The 18810-nt window shown below is 34.1% G+C and overlaps 1 long non-coding RNA gene and 1 pseudogene across 2 annotated transcripts in view; both read left to right on the forward strand.

The window, feature by feature from the left end:
- LOC136840634 (uncharacterized) overlaps positions 1-18810 on the forward strand; it is a 198544-nt gene that overhangs the window by 42871 nt on the left and 136863 nt on the right. The gene's annotated exons all lie outside the window — the stretch shown is intronic.
- The window catches only part of LOC136841293 (integrator complex subunit 13-like), a 107999-nt pseudogene that overhangs the window by 39498 nt on the left and 49691 nt on the right, over positions 1-18810 (forward strand).

The raw sequence follows: 18810 nt of genomic DNA on the forward strand, positions 1-18810 counted from the left end.
TCCTTGCAGCGTCCCTTCAGCCCCTAGCCATCTTTTATTTACACCATCTCCTGGCGTTTGTTTCAACATTATCAATGCTGAGTGACCTCATGGGTCCTAGTGTTTGGCCTTTAGCATAAATTTTATATTCCAGTCCAATTCCTTTGTGTTTTCTTCTCGTTTAGATTATTCTTTTCAGTTCGTCCTCTTGTGTGCCACCACGCAGAACTGTATAAACGTTATTGTACTGTACCTAACTGCCCTATTGTAGTGTAAAAGCGTGAATGCCAATACCATCAAGTAATGAAGACAGGATTCATTAATGTGTTATTTTCTTTCGCCCCGGGTTCATAACCCGTTTAATTCCTCTGTCTTGGCCATAGTGTGTCCCATAGTATCCCAGGCCCCAGCCCATCTCACAGCAGAATCCATGGCATTACTGCGTACTTTTAATCACAGCTCTACTTAAATTACAGTATAAATTGCTTTGCTCGTCATCTGTTGTACTTGTTCTGCTGGAGGCACGTACCTCTCCGTCCCTTATTTTATCCTTGAATTCATACTTATTCTCATGGAACCCACAAAATAAAAGATATGCGAATAAGAAATTATTGTATTGTCAAAATTCTCTCTCTCTCTCTCTCTCTCTCTCTCTCTCTCTCTCTCTCTCTCTCTCTCTCTCTTCTTGGTTGTACACAGATACAACTTATTCTCAGAGGAGCAGTTTTTGAATAGATCACATCAAGAATACTATCAAATAGATAGCAACACAAATACTACATACATCAGCGAGTAAATTCAATTATGAAATGATCAGTATGGAATGGAATACATACATTTAAATTAAGTTTGATGTCGAATTAATGAAGATGAATGTATATCGATTATATTTTTAAACTTTTTGGGGATGCTCTGTTTACAACAGCATAATCTCTAAATTGCAGTTTCTTATGAAGTTTACCTCTTGCCTGCGCAAAACATAGCTAGAAAGAAAGCGAGAAAGATGGGGAGAGAGAATGCAATACTAAATGATTGTCTCTGCTTTCACACTGACGTTTTCGTGATTTCTGCAATTTTGTTGCTCGCTTTCTCGGGAAATGGATAGGTCTTATATTTCTCTGAATTTATTTTGCAATACATCTGCGTTCTGAAACTCTGGCTTGTGAAAGAACACGCGGACTGCTTTCTTGATAAACGTTCAGCTGTCTGTATTTCCCAAGAAATGTAAACTGTTATGTTGCTTTTTATCATTTGTGTCACTTCATTTGCAGTAAATTTAATTCGTAATTTATGATTCCAATAGCGGGCATACATGGCATTAATTTATATGTAATTATCTAAGGAAAGGTATTTTATCGAAGCGGGCAACATTGTGTTGAAAAAATTCTCTATATATACGGTACTTTATTTTTTAGAAAATTTTTATGGCTAAGTAAAAAATACGCAATATGTGTCCTGTAAAATAAATTAAAGCAATTCAGCTATAAAAATACATTAAAAAGAGTCTAACAGCAAGAAAAATTATTTTACACAGACTACATAAAGAGAAACTTGCGTGGTCGACTGATTTACATTTTCTAGGTTTAACTGTGGCACTCCTGAATCACAGCTTGATGAAAGCCTTAACATAAGTTAGTTATTCCCGTTGTCAGTAAGATTAACAGTTACACATAAAGGTCCTGATATACATATCCTAACCTCCCATTTCAAGAACTGCTAACATTTTCAGAAATCTTTGCACATAAGTGTGTAAGTGTTTATATATATATATATATATATATATATATATATATATATATATATATATATATATATATATATATATGTAATATATATATAACATATATATATTTATATATATATATGTGTGTGTGTATGCCCCAAGGATCTCTCCGATTCTCGATTTCCTTACACATATCAAATGTGCTGACCATTACAAGTCCTGAATCCAGACAGCTTCAAAGGAGGAACTCATTCTTTCGGTGATATGATTCAAACCCACATGCACTTCCAGTATTCAAGCCAACATTTACCAAAAATGTTGGGTTCCAATACCACCATGTTAGAAAAAGGCTTCTTCGTGCATTTCCTCTCTGGATTTAAGGCTTTTAGTGATAAGAGTATCCAAAAAGAGTGAAGAAGTAGGGATGTTAAGCTGCCATTGTGGCGAAGAGTAACTTAACTGGTGAAAGTGACTGGTTGAGTATAATTATGTCCTGCAACCAAGGTCTAGCCCTGGGTTTGAGAATTGGGGGAGAGAAAACTTTATCTTCTTTGTATTTGGTGACATAAGAACTCATACATAACTGTATTTTCGCCAACTTTTTATACCACTCTCACTGGTATTCTAAAATTAATATTTTAACTCCCAGTTCCTATTGATAGTATAGTATCCCCTTCCATTTTTTTTTTTTTTTATAATTTCGACACAAAAAATATACCAGTGTACAACATCATGTGATGAAAAGATTTTTATAGCAGAAGCATCGGTACCAACATGAAATTCCATTTAGCCATAAACTGCCTTTAACCAGGTATTACACAAATGTTCAACGCTTTTTATTCTCTGAAAATCTGTTGTTGAGAACCACCTTTCATTTTCTTCCTATTTTCTTCCTAAAACCTTCTTCCACAAAGCTTGTAGGCCAGCGATAGCTTTATTAATGTATTGTTTTACATTTATCACTTTATTTTAATTTATTCCACCTACATGAACATTATTGTACATATCTTAAAACATACATAAAAAATCTCTTAATTTTTATGTCTAGTTTGATATATGCCAAGTACTTATAACCCTCCCCCCACTTCTCTCTCTCTCTCTCTCTCTCTCTCTCTTTATTCCTACAGTGTAGTAAATTGGTTAATCATTAACATTACTAAAAGAGATTTAGCTGGTTTGTAGCCTGTAACTCAGCACGAAATGAAGTAGGCTAATAACCATTTGATATGAAACAAAAAATAAAGCAAAATAGCTTTCTTTAATACTTCGGGTACTTTGGCTGTTGTTGGGATAGAAATTTATGTTCAACTGAGCTTGAAATTTCCTTTTTATGTCAAGGTACTAATTCTTTTTTGTTTACTGTGGCCGGTTATTTCCTACCCGAATCCAACTTTACTTTTTCCAATTGTTCTACTTCTCACACTTTAATATTCGTCTCTTTCAATTTTCACGTACAGACTGAGCTCTCTCATCGACTGAAGCCAAAGAGGCTTTATTGATGATCGATCCTTTTCAGCGGAAGTTCTTCTGATGGAAGCATAGGGAAAGTTTTTTTTTTTTTTTTTACAGCAGTTGATTTCGGAGTAATTAGGTGGGGCAATGAAACGCCCATTAATTTTCTGTACTACAACGATAATATTAAATAGGCCTCGTGAACTACTAAAGAATGTTATTGAACTTTCTTATGCACTGAATCATAACAAAAGAAATGTTCAAAATTAAGATGGAAATTAGGATGGAAGGGAAACAGTCAATAAAAATCAAGGAAATAAAAAAGATGGTAGGATGAGGGTCATCATTAACAAAACGTAATACAGATTTATAAGGCGTACTTTTGTGTTTTCAGCCTCCCTGAAATATATCATAAATATTATTTTAAGATTTGTTCTACCGTCCCTGGAGCTTTCGGTTATAACTTGACTGTAAGTGAATCTTGTAACTTTAATTTTTTCCAATTTGTGGCACCTTTTCACACTAACAGGTAGGTAAATTTATTCAACATTTTAGTTATACCTTATATTTAAGAAAAGAAGGGTTTATCATTTAAGGCATACCTTTAAGGAAGGGTTTTTTAATATATAATAAGAAGCTTATGAGTTACTCATATTAAACAACCGTCTACCATTTATTTCATCCATGAAAAAGTCATATGTTTGATAGAAGCGGTAACGCCGCATCAAAATACACGAAAACGAAATGATGCCGGTCAAAAACTGCTTTCTACCTGGTTAATACTAGTAATAACCTGAAAAATGCAACAGCATCATGGTTCCTTTAATAAGAGGGCGTCTGGTGGCCTGCTGGCCCTTGCTGAAACCCTACATAAAAGTGTCTGTTTTCTTTTATATTTATGATGATTGCTTTTTTAGTATTCTGCAAAGCTGCATTGTATTGCAAACAATGTGTTCTCAAGTATTAAACTTTAATTTATGTCGCCTCATTCTCATGAGCGTGTTTATATATGAGAGAGAGAGAAACTATGATTCATTTTATTTTTTCCACAGTTCAAATATTAAAATGAAATCCTGAGGTGCATAGCTAATTTCACTAATACCCCTTTATTCACAGTCTTCTGGGAAATTTATGATGCTTTTCAATTGTAATACAATTTCAGGAGATTTTCTACCTATTTTTTCCGTTGTTTCTTCGACTTCACGTTACAAAGTTGTTGTATTGAAAATGCTTTGTTTCAAAGTTTTGTTTTTTAAATTGTTTCCTACATCTTTTTTCATTATTGGCCTTATTACTGGTTTCATAGTTATAGGATGATTTTCATCTTGAACGCAGAGTTTAATATTTTATTATCCTGCATTATGAATGTTAATTATGTTATGTGAGCAAATTATGTTAAGTAAACAAAATGTTCTTAAATTTAGATGTGATCATTACCAAAACTACCAGAAATGTTAATCACTCTGCAAGCTTTAGTATTCTTGGGTGTCCATTTACCTGTCACAAAAGAATGTCCAAAGTAACTTCTTAAACTACATAAAATCCAGACTTTCTTTATATTGCAGAGTATGTTATACACTTTACAACTTTATAACTTCAACTTAGAAAGTTTTCTTTTAAGTTTCTTAAATAACGGATATCCAAGTAAGATATTACAAAAGAGACATTCACAATCTTTAATATATCTTCTCGGTAAAAAGCAAAGTAAATATACAAAAGGTTGAAAAAACTTAAATATCTACTTAACCAAGTATCTGTAAGTAATTCATGTTTCAAAATATTGTGCAAGAGAAGTAGATGTGTTTAACTATATTTTACATATTATTCAAAAGCATTTCCACTAACAACCATATCATTTAAGTTAATTGTTAGTAAACAATAAAGACAACCACTTTCAGAAGTGGTGTCTGGCAATACCTGCATTTACAAATGTGAGGCCTGCAGCGACACAGCTTGCGTTTCTGACAGTCTAAGAGGTCAGTCCGACCAGATCTGAGCAGTATACACATCTAGAGCTGGTTGCTTGCTGGTTAAGCCAACAAAACGCCCTATTAAGGAATTCTGAGACAACCGAAGTAATTTTTAGAAAGCCAAATCTTACAATAGACAGTTCTTCATCTCCCATGCTTACTGTAAATTGTTCAACATTTCTCTTTACCCAGTTTTACTTTTTCGGTATTTTCTACATATCGTAAACAGTCTGTGAATGATATATGTCAAAATCTTTATTATTAAGTAATTTACAACGTTTTTAGAGCCTATGTATATACGTACATCATATATATATATATATATATATATATATATATATATATATATATATATATATATATATATATATATATATGTATATATATATATATATATATATATATATATATATATATATATATATATATATATATATATATATATATATACATATATATATAGCAGGTATATATAAAGTCTAGTTGACTTTGGATGCAGCAGTGGAGAACTATGTGCTGGCCTGTCAGCATACTTCCGCTGCAGGTGCATTTGTGTTGACTCTGGAGGTTTGCAATATTTGGACACAGCGAGGGTGTCTTGACGCATGCATTTGTGCTCACCTGACAATGATCAGACTTAAGTGCATTGAGACAATGGAGGCGTATGTGCGTTGCACTCGCGGAAGGTATATCGATATAGACTTGCAGGGGGATTGCATTGAGACTGGGTCTGTTTTGGTTAGTGGTGAAGTGTCGGAAGATCGCCGCTGGGAAATCTGTTATTTGTCGCCATAGAAAGTGAGTACCAAGACTCATGAATACTTCTGTCTTTTCCAGACATTTGTGGAAAGACCTAGTAGTGCTGCAGTGAACCCCGCTGTGTCTCCCATATGCATTTTCCTGTTCTGTTTCCATTGTGCATTTTTCTGTTTTGAATAGGAATGACATTTAACACCATTTCAGGTTTTAATATATGATATGTTTCTTTCAACAGGAATTCTTGGTTCGTCTTAGAGGACGAATATTTCTTGGAAGTATGTTAAATTTTACATACTATATGACATTTATTGTAGTCTAGAATAATTATGACCTTATTACTTAGTTTGCACTAGGTGTTAGTCAATAGTAGCATCTGCTTGGAATTGGTATCCTGAATGTTTGTGTAATTGGGGATTTCAGTGATGTTTTCCATTTGTAGGAGGTGGAATTCACTCCATTTCATGATCGTAGCTTTTAAGGAATCACTTTCGTTAAATTTGCAACAAAGTCTAGTTTTGTACGTCAGTGCGTTTAATTCCAGTAGGCCCTGTTTAAGAATAGGTTGTGAGGAGAGGAGTCGACAAGGGAGATGAATTTGATGACTATGGAGTCACTACTACCAGAGATGTCTTAGGAAAGTAAGTTAATTGATTCTCTGTTCTTAAAACAGATACAGCAATAAAATATGGCCCCCTATTTCACCTGGGGGATAGGGCCATTTAATAGTGGTGGCAGCGGTGGATCTTGAACCCACGACCTCTGAAGAGACTGTTCCTCAAACCAGTGCTGCAGACCGCCTGGTTGGCAGCGGTGTTAGTACAGATAGATAAATAGATAATTAGGGTTACTCTTCCGAAGAGACATATCTTAGTAATACTGGTATTGGCATCTCAGAATAGACTATGCTGGTTCAGCAGTTCAGGTAGAGATGTTGCTGTATGACACGCCAGGAGTCAGTTTTTCCCGAGCGCAAAGTCTGTGTGTTTAATAATGTCACGGGGCGTGGCTAGTTTTACCGTGAATAGTGATTTCTGGGCGTTAGTTCATATTGGGAAGTGTTTAGGTTAGGCATATGTAATGTGTATAGTGTAAAGCACTGCGGTATTTGACTGCTTGTGTGTTAAAACACACGAAAATACAAATGTTTTTTTTCTCTTCTTTGTGAGAACTAAATACTACAAGGAGTATACGTGTTATCATTTCTTTTATTGTTAATTTTAGTGTCAGACTGGATTGCTTTTTATTGCACTGCAACTAATATTCGGGTGGTGGCTGTAGTGATGTCATTCCCTGAGTGACGTGTCAGTGACGTCATTAGTCTGGGCGAAGTTTCTCGCAATCTGGGCCATTCATAAGCAGTGCAATTGAATTTTGGGCTTGTCGTATATCTTTTGTTTTTTATATATATATAACAATTGGCAGTTCACATTACATTTAGGGTTTAATAAAGGGAATATTTAGTTTGTAAGTTATCTCTGTAACTTTGATAATTAAGAAAATTACCTGACATTTGTTGAATTACGTGTAAAAACATTTCTTACGCAAGTGTGCATATATTTAGTTTAACTGCTTTTTTCTTATTTTTCATAATTACACACGTGCGTGTGTTATTTTGGGTGCATACGTGGGTGGGCTTTACTCGGCAATCATTTACTTTTAAGGATAGTAGAGGCGAGCTCGTCTCTCTTTGGGGTTTTGGCACCAGCGTTTTTTTTCTGTGGACTTGCAGGCCTTGGATGGGGTGATAGGGGAGGAGGTTGCACTGAGGGGCGAGCGGGACAAATTCTTCTCTCTCTCTCTCTCTCTCTCTCTCTCTCTCTCTCTCTCTCTCTCTCTCTCTCTCTCTCTCTCGTCCGTCTGCTTGAGTCCCGTATTCTATACGTGAGGGTGGACTCCCATTCTCTCTATTTGGGGGAGACTAAATGTTTTTTTGTCGTTTGCCCTTGAAGACGCTAAGTTGATCTTGACCTACTGTGCAGATCAGCTGTGTGCCCAGCCAGCGGTCTTTTTTTCCCATGGGACTTGGATTTAATTTTTGGGGTTTAGTTGTGGGTTTAATTAATTTTTAATTCAGTTTTTGGGGTTTAATTGATTTTGAATTTAATTTTTGGGTTTAATTAATTTTGAATTTAATTTTGGTTTAGCATTTTGGTATTTAATTGTGGGGTTTATTTAACTTTGGATTTGATTGTGGGTTGCATTAGTATTTTTTTTGGAGTTTGGGAATTAATTGTTAGAGTAACGGGAATTAGTATTCTGGGTTTCTTACAGTGTGGGAATTCGTTCAGTGGAATTTTTCTTTTTTTCTCTCTGTAAAGGGTGTCCTTTCGCGGGACTTGGGAAATTTTGCATATGTGATCAGCCAAGAATAAGTGAACGGATTTATTTACGAAGAAGGAACCTGCAAAAATGAGGAGAGGAAATAGTGATCAGAGATTCCTTAGATCAGCCTGTGGTTGTGTAGGGCGCGGAGATTCAGTCCGCAGTTCGAAGGGTTTTGTTGAAGTTCGGAATATCCAAAGATCGATGGTTGGCTTGAGTTCTTGGACCCCACGAGTCCGTTGCCTTAATTGTGATGTGCAGGGACACATTAGGAGGTTTTCCAGTGTTAAATATTGTGGCAGTTGTAAGAGTTATGGTCATCCTTGGCGGTCTTGTCCGTCTCGGATTTTTCGAAGGGATCTTGTGATCGGCGGACATTGTCTAAAGACCGAACAGCTGTAAGGGATAACTGGATGGGTAGTTAGGTCTGTGCATGGGATAAATGTAAGGGTTTTTATAGATACAGGTGCCTCTATTAATTTGATGAATTATGAGTTGTTCAGATCGATGTTTCCCGATCGATCTTTGAGACCTGCTAAAGAGACGGTATGTGACGTTCAAGCAAATAGGTTACGGGTTTTGGGATACGTAGATGTAGATATGTCTCTTGGGGGTGAAAATTTTACAGAACCATTTTTGGTTATTCAAGTGGATGCTTTGGGGAATACGTTGTTACTGGGTCATCCAGCATGTTGGAGACGGAAAATCTTGGTTCATGCAGGGGTATGTGGTATAATTGTGGGAGTACCTGGTGTGTTTGTGCCTTATGAGGGGACGGATGTGAGTGTGGTGGATGATGATGGTTCAGGTGTACATGAGGATCAGTGGGTGGATGCTGAATATGTGTCGGTGGATAAGAAGTGTTATCAGGGGGTTTTGTCGATGGTGTGGTTCTTGACCCAGGTATGGTTGTTATGGTGAAAGTTCGATTGAAAGGAGTGCATAAATCCTCCCATTTACTTTACCGGATTCACTCAATTAGCCAAAGTTTGTCATACGCTGGGAATTTCACTATAAATATTGAGAACTAAATATGCTATTATATTATTTCGTGAATATTCATTATACGGTTAAATGTGAACTAGTCATTAGAAATGAAAAATAAAGTTAAACATATATATATATATATATATATATATATATATATATATATATATATATATATATATATATATATCTTCTTCTTTTCTTCTTCGTCTTTAACGTGCATTTTTCCCATCATTATATGGGGTAAGCACGTTGCCTTCTTTTTGAAGGACTATATATGTATATATATATATATATATATGATATGATATATATATATATATATTAAGGCTGTAAGGAAGTGTCATGTACTATGAACGAGAAACTTAGCTGCTACCGTCAATGTGACAAATGTACGTATTGTGCCTATAATTCAGTTAAAATTGAATGTCTTTATACTAATCTTAAAAGTAGACTATATTCTTTCATACTCTCTACAAGATATTTTTAAAATATTTTAAAAACTTCTGATACATATTTTACGTCTGGATGAATAACAAAGAATTAGTTTAAATTAGCTTCCGGTTACAAGGGAAAAACCACACTCCCTGGATTTCAAAAATTTTTTTTGTGGGGGGAGGACTGCATGGCCAATGAATAAAAAACCATAGTCATTGGCATAACTGAAGCAAAAGTTATTCCATTCATGCAAAAATCTACAATAAGGCCATTTTGGGAGAGGTCTCAACATACAGGTATCTCCACCTTCGCAGCCTATTAGGTATTTGCGAGAATCTCCATATTCGTTCAATGTCTTTAGGAATAAACAGTGGATAAGGCTTCAAGGTTTATTTTGTAAAGGACTAGAGTAATCTCTGGAACAATTAACTTGTTTAAATTTTTATTCAATAATTTTTGCATACTTATGTGAACAACTTTTTTTCCTCATATTTATTTCAAGTAAAGTCATGTCACTGAATGAATTATAAGAATTATAGTTAAAACTAATATAATGAATGCACCTTTAAAAATATTATTTCAATATATGAAACAGATGAAAACATTAAAGCCAGCTTGTCTGTTATAGATCTTTAGATTAATTTATTTGTTTATCTCTTATTCATTAGAATAAAATACCTGGGACATATGATGAAAGTACAGTTTTCCGACACCATAGAGCTGGCATAAAGATAAAATACAAAAGTGAAATAAATAATTTGATACCCCTTGGGACTCATACCGGGACCTAAAAATGTTAGCACAAGTTACAGTGGTGGGTTCCCAACACAGGACTTTCAAATGGTTCTTTTTTTTATTTGCCAAAGAAAAAGTAATCAGTTTATTAGGTTCCAAAGCAAGTTTTTCCCATACCTCGGTAGATGTTATTGTTTTTATATTTCTTTTTTGCAATCATTTTAATAGTTTATTTCGCTGGAATATTGGTATAAAAAGACAGCATGTCAAAACTAATACAGAAGAAGGAAGTAGCTAACATATCTTGTATCGCATAAAAAAAATCCTAAAGTATTGTTTAATGAACATTTAGTAAGAAGTTCTATGCTTGAATGAGGAATTCTGCAAATTTCCTGTTAGGTATATGAATAACATTGGGACATCCTGTTGGTACAATTTCATTTTAAATTGCCTACTTATTTCATCTTCTGTATACGGACAGTTTCCAAAGATATAAATGTCATTCAGCATAATCCCAGTTTTATCAGTAGAGTAATTTTTCAAAGACCAGTTCCCTTATCTGATTTTATGATGTGAAAAGCGTTGTTGTGGGTCCTTTATGCTTTCATATTCATCACCCTGGTAAGAATTCCACTGAGAATTGGAGAGTCATGCAGTATATAAATAATAATAATAATAATAATAATAATAATAATAATAACGTTTTCATCATCAATCGCATTATTAATATTTACCCCTTTACTAATAAGAGTCCCGGATTCCACCTTAGTGTACTTTTCCAGGCTTTCTGTATTACGGAATATCCCGTCTTTGTTTATCTATTCGTTTTTCCTCATTTACCTTTCAATTTTACCTTACCCATATTTCATCTTTATACCTTCACTCTTTTATGGTCACCCATTCGCAACCTTTATGCCATTACCGACAAGCGGATGGTCATTGCCACTGGAGGCCCTGAAGTTAAGACCTCGACGGCTACGTTTTTCCACCTAAAATGGGCAAACAACCAAATTACCTCGCCGTTCATGGTCCATTTCATAGAATCGTCCTTATAATGGCCTGTGTTTCTTTTTTTGTTCATCCATTTTTGCTGTTATTGTTTTATTGCTGTGCGTAATGGCACTGTTGCCCCTGAGGGTTGTCTTAATCATTCTTTTCGGTGTTGAATGATTCCTAGACCTGAAAACGACAGGTCCAGTAGAGGTGGTTTTCAGAAATTTCGTCCTTTTGAGACATTTGCGACATTTAGTGCTAATAACGTAAGAAAGATCCAAGACAAGGTCATGAGACAGTGAAGGGGAAGGAAACGCTGATGATATCTGGTAAGCTTTTCCATCATGGAGAGAAGTAAAAAAAAAATCTGCACAGGATTTCAAATTATCCACGGATTCTTAGTTCATGGGCGTGCAAGTGATTTCACCAAGGAAGGTTGGGTCTCACTGTTATCGTGATGTTCAAGTTTTTCACTTCCAAGGCGGCAAAACCAAAGCACAGTTCTTTCAGAATTTGGCCAGGATGATTGAAGATTTATTAATAAAAAAAATCACAATCTGTGTATATCTACTACGAACAGGTTTATTTTTAGAGTAATTTTATTTAATCTAGTCATCATATAGATTCTTTCTTATATTTAAGTTTTCCAAAAGAATGATTATTTAGGAAAATCTCGTAAAGAGCGCTGGTTCTATTTTCACCATCGCTCTAGAATAGCTAGGGTATAGCTGTTTCTTCTGGACACCAAAATCCACGAAGCTCTATGCCTCTGACGACAAGCAAGGATAAGATGTTTTCTTTAGTCATGTATGCACCATTGCACTGGTGCAACTTCGAGACAGCCGTAGTCATTTCACGAATGAGCTCAGTCCTAATGTGTAGGATGAGACGCATATGAAACGACTCATTTAAGAAAACATGCAGTACTATGAAAAGGTGAGATTATGGTGCCCTAACTGCGTTCAATTCTAACACCTCTGGAGAAGTGACAAGCTTGTTATGTGGAAGGACAAACGAGCAACAGGATAAGAAGCACTCCGTAAGTTTATGGCCAATGAAGTCAGAATTTACCACCAACCGCTGTTGACTCTGGCCTCGTTGTACACTTCTCTCGAAAACAGTGAGATATGCAGAATATTCAGCGGTTTCAGGATAACACAAGAGAAGTTTTCAAGTTATCATAAAAGCAAAAGAAAGGATTGTACACACACACCCACTATATATATATACATCTATATATATATATATATATATATATATATATATATATATATATCAAATGTGTGTGTATCCGTGTATATATCTGTATGTATATGCAGTGTGCAGTTATATTCCATAAAATGTTTAGAGGGGATAGACACAAAAAACAAAAAACATATGAATGGTGAGACAACGTTTTACTTTGACAAAGCTCTCTCTTCATTTGCAAGAGTCGGCCACTATTGAAATTGACATGTTTATATTGTGAAATTTACTTGAGCCTGGCACAGATTGGAATGCTGTTCAAGAGTGGCATTTCAATTTGCTGTAGCCTTATCGGTCCCGGCAAGCACTCTTGAGAGGCTCGCAACAGAGGAGCGAGAAATAACAATTTCTTGTCAGCCAAGGCAATCGGCGCCATGAATCTCAGATTTATACTTTTTCTGATTCACACAAATTTGCACGCGAGATCGGAAGCCTTTAGGAATAACTGAAGTGAGTACTGCTGTAAAAGACCATGATTCACATCGTTTTACGAAGGAATTAATAAATAAAAAAACTGCAATTACCTGGTTTCTCAGAGTCAGCAGTAGTAGGCTATAATTTTCCTATATTTTAAAATTAGCAGAATCAAGGATATATATATATATGTATATATATATATATATATATATATATATATATATATATATATATATATATATATTGTGTGTGTGCATACATGTAAGTATATACATACAATTCTACAGTGATAGTTATCGGCTTTGCTTACCCTCAAGAAGCAGCGATTTAGGCGCACTTAGTTTAAATTGTATTATGTCTCTGCCAAACTTTGCAGTGACTTACATGCCTAATAGATGGCTGATTGCATTAGGTGGCAACCTGGGAAAAGAGGGCTGTGAGACTAACGTTTGAAAAGACTCACTGAGAACCGGAAGGGTAACGCCATCTTGGGTCACCCAAGACAAAACTGCCCTGAGTGTTTCTTCCTAGCTTATAATCATGTTTTTTTCCTGAGTTTTATGTAACTAATATCTTCCGAATTGTAACATTTTGCAACATTAAGTTTCTAAAAACATCGTTTAACCCTGCAGCTAAAATGTTTGGAATTTTGCATTAACTGGAATTATTTTCATTTTCCCTGTCTTTACCTCATGTTATAATGTCTCTCCCTAAGGCTATTAGATTTGTGCTATCTTACCATGAACCCTAAAACTAAAATATTTTAGTTCAGCAGTGAAAATATTGCATTCCACAATCTTCTGAAAAGATTTCTTCTGTTTTTAATAACTACTTGTAAGAAAATGTTTATTAGTCAGATAACTGATTATTTCATTTTCTTACTTTCATATCGATTTAGATTTACTTATTTTCATACTATTAGTCAGTAGCTACTACTTTCATATTGCATGTGGGCATATCCATTCAAAGTTCGTATAGAAGGAGATCCAGTTCTTTTTAGTCTCGAGTCATAAGGTTTTATGAAAAATAATACATTTATCCTCATCTTCCCAATAATTAAAATTTACCTGAATGTTATTTTTCGTTCAGAATCCAGCCTAAAAATAGTTTTACCTTTGTTCTTTATCTGCCTTATTTTGTCCCTTTTATCTATGTATGTTTGCGTATTTATCAGTTCAGTTCCACCCAACCACTGTCTCATCTTTGCTCCTTTGGCCGTTTGTAGTCATCTGTCCGAAGGGCTCATTGCACACGGTCAATGCAAGTGGAAGTCCTGTTGTTGTGACCTCTACACCCTCGTCATCTCCTTAAAAGGGACAAACACAACCCTTTTACCTAGACAGTCATGGCCCCATTCACGGGAGAATTGTCCTTGTAATAGTTCGTAGTTTGTTTTTATGCTATTTCGTGGTTATTCTTTTTCTGGTGTGTTCTATTTTCTCAGAGAGAGAGAGAGAGAGAGAGAGAGAGAGAGAGTGAGAGTTTTTAATACACATTACGAAGCGCCTGGTGAAGGTTTGTTGACCCACTTATGGAAGGGAATGTAACTTAAATGTCATTTGAGCTCCTTCACTTGCGACTTATAGCTTCCTCGTCTTCATGCATGTAGGATAGCCGCCCTCCCTGATATATATATATATATATATATATATATATATATATATATATATATATATATATGTATATATATATGTGTGTGTGTGTGTGTAATGTGATATATATATATATATATATATATATATATATATATATATATATATATATATATAAATTATGTATGTATGTATATACACAGTATAAACATATATGTATATATACAGTATATAAATATGTATATAAATGTGTATATATATATATATATATATAGATATATATATATATATATATATATATATATATATATATATATATATATATATATATTGCAACTGACGATTTTATATTTATGTTAATTTATCAGGTGAAGTAGAGTATGTAAAATTAATAAAAAGCAAAAAAGCGAAAGGGTCGATCTGAAGTTACCGTTGTTGGTTTAGTTTAAATTTTATCTGCTACATTTTAGAATAAGTGTGATGTATTTGACAAAAAATTTTGACTTGAAGAAGATACTGTGGCTAGAAGATGGACTTTTCGAAGATTCTATGAACATAGGCAAGGAAATTTCATTACAAATTTTGTTCCTCATGGAAGATACTCTTGCTAGAAGATGGACTTTTCGAAGATTCTAGGAACATAGGCAAATCCTGCTTCAGATGGTTTTACTTCGACGGTTAGTTTCATGAGCAAAGCAGAATCTTTCTTTGTGTATATTTTAGTTTTACAAGGTTCTTTCTTGTATAGAACTATCTAGGTAATAAGAAGTAAAATTCCAAACATTCTAAATTTACCTATTTTAATTATAATTCTCAGTTTTATGTTTTCTGTTACTTCTGGGTTGATTTTCCTTGCACGACGTCTAAATACTTTTCCACTAGTCTTAATTATTTAATTGTTACTAAGATGGATGTTTATTCCATGTGAACCAAATAGTTTCGTGATAATTGTCCTAACCCCAAAACTCTCCGTTGCGTGAAGGGGAGAGTTTCTCAATTGCTCAATTACTTGAATGGACTTTCCTGTTAGTAACTCTAAAACGGCTCCAAAATGGTCGCGAAATTGGATAACTATGAAATCCTGAAATTCGGTTACCAGCACTGGTATGGAAAAAATAAACAAGACTTCCCGCGAAGATTTTTTAACTCAATAAAAAATGGAAGAAGATGATAAAACTGATTGTTTACGAAGTAATTCGTCTAATTCCTTATTCTTTCTTCACGTATCCGGAACATTCGCCGTAAACATTTTTGCTGTAGGAAAACTCGCCTCAGGAATTTTCGCAGTAGGAAACTTTGCCGTATAGGATTTTTGCCGTAAGACAATTTCGCCGCATTTGTTGTCAAGTATATATGGCTCGCACTATTGTTACTTCGATTAAAACATTTTAACAAGCAAAGTACCTTGTTATCAAGCATATCTGGAACCTATTACCGTTACATTTTGATTGACGAAGTACCTTGTTATATAATTAAAAAATTCAAATTGAATACCTAATTGGAGTTAAACTCTAAATTTTCTTTATTCATTCGACAATATTTTTTTGTGCAGCCAACCCATAACAATGGTCTATCAAGTGGAAAGTACCAGAGGCGGTGTGAAATTAGTTGACGATCTTAACTTTGTTTACAGAATAGATAGAAAATACGGTGAAAAACATATTGGAAATGTGAAAATAAAGAATGTAAATCTAGAGTGCATACCGTGCTGGAAAATGATAATTTATCTATATGTAAAACATTTGGCGAGCTTTGCCATCCATCTCATCCATCAAAACTAAAAATGTATGAAGCAAAAACAAAATTGAAATCACTAGCCACTAATTCACAAACTTCTGCACGGTCATTAATTGAAGAAATTTCATCTAGTAAATTCCTACCTGGTAAATCACAAGTAACCTACAGCAGATTTTTTAGCGCTTTGAAGGACTCACACCCATCATTAGAGCCCGAGACCTTAATGGTTGATTTCGAGAAAACAATTATCAATGCTTTCTGTGATACATTTCCAACAACAAATATAACGGTTGTTTATTTCATATGGCTAAGAATATCTATCGCCACATTGTGGATATAGGTTTAAAGTCACGCTTATTCTGATTTGACGCAGAATTCTAACAAACAAAACAGAAAGCCACTACTGCACTAGCATTTCTCTGCCAGTGTGTGATGTTGTTGTTGGTTTTCTCGAGCTTACTGACGATGATGATTTGCCTCAAGAATTTGTCATCATGTTTTACCATATTGAGGAGAACGGGGTCGAGGTGAACGAAGACGAAGAATGCAGCCAACTTTTCCTATTGAATTGTGGAATGTCTTCGAACGAACCCAGAATGGTATGATCAGAACCAACAACAGCGTAGAAGGCTTCAACAATGCAGTACAGGGCTCCATGACTAACATGCACCCAAATTTGTGGAAACTAATTGCGTATTTGAAAAAGGAAGAGACATTAGCAAAAAAGAAAAAGTTATTTAGATCGAGGAGATGCAGTACAAATGAAGAAAATATATGTTGATATCAATGCAAGACTTCAGCGGAAAATGCTTCATTACAGTCCAACGCAAAAAACACATTATTTACGAAACATTGCTTGGAATTTGCACATATTTTAAATTATTTCTTTGTTAATTTGATATATTTTTAGTCTTTTATTTTTTGCATAAATGTTTACTTTTTAATTTCTTTTCTGAAGTTTGACCCTGTAAAAAAGACATGTTAAGTAATACTTATAAAAATGAAGTCCTGTCTATACAGTTTTTTTTTCTATCCTTATCAAAATAAATCAATGTTTGGAACACAGTCAATTAATTCACAAATTATTTACAAGGAACAAAAAAAAAAACATGGTACTTCGTTAATCAAAATGTAAAAATCAGATATACTTGATAACAAGGTACTTTGCTTATTAAAATGTTAAAATCGAAGGAACAATAGTGTGAGCCATATATGCTTGATAACAAGGTACTTCGCATATTAAATTGGACATTACTCCAAAAGGGACCGTTCAAGATAAGGGTATCGAAAAAATGCGACGAAATTGTCTTACGGCAAAAATCCTATACGGCAAAGTTTCCTACGACGAAAATTCCTGAGGCGAGTTTTCCTATGGCAAAAATGTTTACGGCGAATGTTCCTAGAACCCTTTCTTCATAAAACTTAAGAAGAGTGTCACTTTTAATTATCTTTACATCATTTTTATCAAATATTTTTATTTTCGTTATATTTCCTGCTTGTTTTTATGATTATTTGTTACCTCTCTCTCTCTCTCTCTCTCTCTCTCTCTCTCTCTCTCTCTCTCTGGAAACCTAAATATTGACCTTCTCTCTATATCCTGGTTTTTGTTAGCCAGATCACACCTCTGCATTTTGGGATGGTTTTGATAACCGAATTTTCCCTTCTCCAAGTGTGAAGCTCTTACGGAATATCCTTTGACTCCAACTGCAGGTCACAGACACTTGAAAGTCTTTAGAGATGGGTTGTTAGTCTCAGATTAAAATGAAGATACTGGAATACAAAATAATAAAAAAGATAAATTGAACGTTTTTGTTTAGCCTTCATAATTTTCAGGCCATGAACTCTGAAACGAATCCGGTTACCAAAGTCTTCTGCTTCATTTGCGATATTCTTTTATTTGTCATTTTCTTATGATATGTAACAAAGTCTCTCTCTCTCTCTCGCTTCGTCTGTCGTGTTTTGAATGCTACTTTATATTAAAAAGTTATTTTGAAGGATGGTATGGTTATATGCTCTTCTAGGGCTACATAAGTTATTCGCACTTTCGTTTGAAGTTTTGTTTATCTTTTAACTGTAACAGTTTTATCGACGGCCGCAATTTATAGTTTTCATGTGCTCTGATGTTTAGTTTCTCACTTATGTATTATACATATATAAATATATGTATATATATATATATATATATATAGTACATATGTGTGTGTGTGTGTGTGTGTATATATTATATATATATATATATATATATATATATATATATATATATATATATATATATATATATATGTGTGTGTGTGTGGTGTGTGTATATATACATATATATATATATATATATATATAGTAGAGAAGAGTATATATATATATATATATATATATACATATATATATATATATATATATATATATATATATATATATATATATATATATATATATATATATATATATATATATATATATATAT

This window comes from Macrobrachium rosenbergii, chromosome 8, assembly GCF_040412425.1.
Source record: "Macrobrachium rosenbergii isolate ZJJX-2024 chromosome 8, ASM4041242v1, whole genome shotgun sequence".
NCBI lineage: Eukaryota > Metazoa > Arthropoda > Malacostraca > Decapoda > Palaemonidae > Macrobrachium > Macrobrachium rosenbergii.